Source organism: Octopus bimaculoides, chromosome 15 (assembly GCF_001194135.2).
Source record: "Octopus bimaculoides isolate UCB-OBI-ISO-001 chromosome 15, ASM119413v2, whole genome shotgun sequence".
Lineage (NCBI taxonomy): Eukaryota > Metazoa > Mollusca > Cephalopoda > Octopoda > Octopodidae > Octopus > Octopus bimaculoides.
The window spans coordinates 28,481,444-28,486,170 of NC_068995.1; positions in this window are offsets into that span (position 1 = coordinate 28,481,444).

Here is a 4,727-nt window from a genome sequence, read left to right on the forward strand (position 1 = left end):
TGGGTCAATAAATGGGTGTGCTTCTGGTCTACATCAGCTTGTTTGCCACACATTTGTCATGCAGAGGTTTCTGTTCCTACCTAACATACGCCCTTTTCCTTGCCAATGATTTCACATTTTTTGCAACAACAGTTGCTGCACTTCCCTCAGGGTGTTCAGCTTGCGTATCATGCATCTGAATAATAGCAAATTTTTTGGTATTTTTATGACAGAACGAAGCTTCTTACACCTCTTGTTTTAACATCCAGTTGTTAGATGCTTCAAGATATTTGGCCAGTTAATTGGGGTGGTTTTGTAAGAGATTTCAAACTAGATCAAGCTTTGACCTCCTAGGGTGAAGGTGAAGGCGAAGTCAGAAGCTTATGTATTTTTCTGTTAATTTTATTTACTTCAACACATTGTAACAAGTAACAAGTGGAACTACTAAGAAATTTATGGCTATCACCTTGCTATGTGCATTTAGCTAGATTTCAGGACTACTCAAACTCTTCTATAACATTGCTTCCTGATCTTCTCTTTCCTGTCTGCATGATGAATGCCAAAGCCTTCATTTATTTTTAGGTGTATATAGGTGTATATAGGTTTGTTCCTGCTCAAGTTATTTTATCCCTATGTCAACATTTAACATGGCTGAAAGTGGCATTGGAATATTTATCAAGACCAAACTCCATCCTGATGTCATCACTGAATGTTTTCACAGTGTGTAATAGGCCTTCAACTCATCATTGTCTTTGCCATAGAATTGTAGTTCATCCATATAAAATATATCGCCTATTTTCTAATTGCCAGTTTAGACTCTAACAAAAACTATGACACCAACAACAAGAACAATATCAACAACAGAATACCCCAGCACCAACACAACACTACATAACATGCCTCTCCCAACTGAAGATCACTCCGATATGTTGTGCGATGAAGGTGACCAGGAAGAAGAATGGAAAACTGTTCTTGTAAGAAGAGAAAGAAAAAGAAAACAAGAACTAAATTTATCCACACAAAAAGCTGGCAGGAGGAAACTAAAAGAAACATTCTGCAGCAATACCAACACTACCAGAGACACCAACATCATCACATACACCGCAAACATGACATACATCACCATTATCACCACAAATGCAACCAAATTCACACTCACACCAATAATCAGAATATCTGCAAACGAAACAAAAGAAACACATCAACTACACATTGGTGGACACAATAAACAATTAACTGAATGTATACATCAGTATACAGGATGCGGACGGTATTCATTCACATGATGACTGTCTGAGAAAAAATAAAACTTGAGTCACTTTCCCTGCATGTGCAAGGTTTTTGCACCCCTCTTGTGTCAGCTAGTCCTGTGGGACTACCTGACACGAGAGGGGTGTAAAAACCTTGTAAAACTTAGACGTTTCCAATTATCTGACAGATACTGACAAGATTTCCCAAATGTTCCAGTGTGGACATGGACAAACAGCATTAGGTCATCCAGATCACATCTATATAGAATATTCTGTAGACTTGCAAATAAGGATAGCATAGGTTGTCCATAATTTAAAATCAGTCACACACTACAAATTAGAGACGTGTACAGTTGACCTAGATAGGTTTCATATGCAGGAACCCAGTTACTGGAAGCTGAATATATTGCTTTCAGCATAGCAAACTAACAGAAGCAGGATTAGTGAATTAGTTAAGCAGGTGTTAATGAAGGTAATTGTCAACAATAAATGGTTGTATGCCCTACAAAAAAAAAAAAGAGGCATTTAAGAAAAGCCTGTGCTAGCAGCAAGATTAACCTTGACCAACTCTTCAATATAAAGCATTAAAGATGCATTGTCAGTTAATACACATGCTCTAAGATATGAGGGAACAAAAACCACTTGATGGGTACTTGTTACTCAAACCCAAATAGATGTATGTGGCTTTTCAGCAGCATTTCACTTGACTGTTTGGGACAAGTAGTACCTACCTCAATGGTCTGCTGCACTTCGCAGTGAGAGAAGCATATCATTGTGAAAAGCTGATAATATCCCAGAAATACAGGAAGTGATGGCTGGCTGCATAACAAGCAAGTTATCTGGTTTGGACAATATACCTTATGAGTTTTACTTTTACATGCTGGACTTGGCAGCAAAACAACAGAATTATCAATTCTGTGAGTTGAGGTGTGGTGGCACTGCTAATAAAAAACTTAAACAAAGGGAATCACATTAATAATTTTTGGCCCATAATCTGCTAAACACAAGATTCTAAATTTTGGCTATGGTGTTGGCAAAGTGGTGCTTGTTGTTTAATTAGGCAGCCCCTTATAATAGTACCTTGGCTGACTGTGACTTTAAAGTGAAGATAACTTACACTCTGGCCCAAACAAGGACCTAGTAAAAAAATAGACCTTGGAAAATTCACTTCTTTCTCCTTGATTGTTAAGAATAAGGTATGTAAAATAATTCCAAGCCTTGATAGATAAACATTTCCTTAATAATCACAGATATAAGAAAATCTTCAATAAACATTCCATGTCAGTTTCCTATAGCTGCTGCCCTAATATGGAAATATTATTTCATGTAAATGACATGAGACACCTAACCCTAGCTGCAAATTTAGGAACCCAGATACTTGCCCACTAGACTAAGCATGCATGGTTAGTTCAGTCATCTTCAAAGCCAGGGTCACCCCTGTTCTACAAATAAAAAAAAACCATGAGAAAAAAATATATTGGACTGTGTGAAAGTGACTTTAATAAGAGATATGCCAGCTTCCAGTATTCTTTTCAGCAGATAGACAAGAAAAACACAAAGCTAGCAAGCCATATTTGGGACCTGAAAGAGAGCAATATACCATACACCATCAAACTGAGCATCAAAGACAACTTGACTGTACATCAATGGTTTGAAAAAGTGCAGACTTTGTGTAGTTGAAAGAATATACACCCTTATTAGAACTGCACCAATCTTCTAAACACAAAATCAGAAATTTTTACAAGACAAAAATATCTCAAGTTTCTGTTATTGAAAAAGACCATGCCTCTCTCCACTGGAATGGAAATATAGTTTAACACTTTAGCCTTTGTCCCATAAATTAATCCAACTAACCAGTTATATTGCATAATACTTAACACTGACAATATTCTTTATGGATGGAAAGGACACAACTCTTATCCCTTTTTTCCTCCCCTTCATTCTAGTTTTTAGTCACTTTTTCTCCTAGAGTAATCAAGTTCTTGTTTAGCATGAATGATTGCCGGATCATGCATGATAGATTACTATACAATCTTGTCTAGTTACTGCACTATCTGAGCATGAAACTTTAGTAGTTCATATAAATCACACACACACATATGTATGTGTGTATATAAATATATATATATATATATAGAACTTACTTCCAACCTTTCATATACTCCTATTTCAGCGTTGATCATAATCCTCCCACCGTCCGTTCTTTATTATCTATCTATTTCTTTACCATGTAAACATTGCTTGTTTGATTCGTTTCTCTGTTTGATTCATGCATTCCTTTTAATCGTCACGCTTTATTTATTTCTCTTTACTTTATTCAAGTTTATTGTTCCTGTAACTCATTCTCTCTGAATTTGTCTACCATAGTATAAAAGTGCAGAAGTGGCTCTCCCTTTAAACTTACTGGCTTGCGGTATAACCGCCCTCCCACCCCCTTCACCGCTACCGGAAGTTCTTACCCTCTGTCATCCTTGGGTGTCTCCTGCGAACACTCCTAGGGGCCTTATACCATCCCCTCCCCTACCCAGGGTTTCATCGATCTTTCAGCGCATAAAGATGGTGTAGTGTATGCAGGTTGTAGGCATTGTCTTGTTTATGAATTCTGCCAAATGCATGCTTTCTTTTCAGGTACACGACACTGCTTTCCCTCATCCCAGGGTCTCACTGGCCCACACCTCCCACACCGTCAGAATTGGCACTCTCAACGTTGGCACACTGACAGGTAGGTCTAGTGAGATTGTTGAGATGCTTGAACGGAGACACATAGATCTGTGCTGCACCCAAGAAGTAAGATGGAGAGGAGGTTCTGCGAGGTTCCTCACAGGCAAAGAACACAGGTACAGATTTTCTGGGCAGGGAATACTGATGGGATCAGGGGGCGTGGGAATACTTCTAGCAGAGAAATGGGTTGATAAGGTAATCGAGGTAGTCAGAGTATGTGACAGAGTACTTAAGATTAGATTAGTGCTTCACCATAGGTTAGCTACTGTTATCTCGGCCTATGCCCCTCAACCGGTGTTGGCAAACAATGAAAATGTGCAGAAAATAACCTTTGTCACACTCCAGGGAGAAAAACTAGAAGTAGTTGATAGCTTCCGCTACCTAGGTGACCAAGTTTGTAGTGGAGGAGGGTGCACTGAAGTGTAGCTGCTAGAATAAGAATAGCCTGGGCAAAAGTTTAGAGAGCTCTTACCTCTGCTGGTGACAAAGGGCCTCTCACTCAGAGTAAAAGGCAGACTGTATGACGCATGTGTATGAACAGCCATGCTACATGGCAGTGACTGCTGAGGACATGCGTAAGCTCGCAAGAAACGAAGCCAGTATGCTCCGATGGATGTGTAATGTTAATGTGCATACTCGACAGAGTGTAAGTACCTTGAGAGAAAAGTTAGACCTAAGAAGCATCAGTTGTGGTGCGCAAGAGAGACGATTGCGCTGGTATGGACATGTGGCAAGAATGGATGAGGATAGCTGTGTGAAAAAGTGCCACACCCTAGC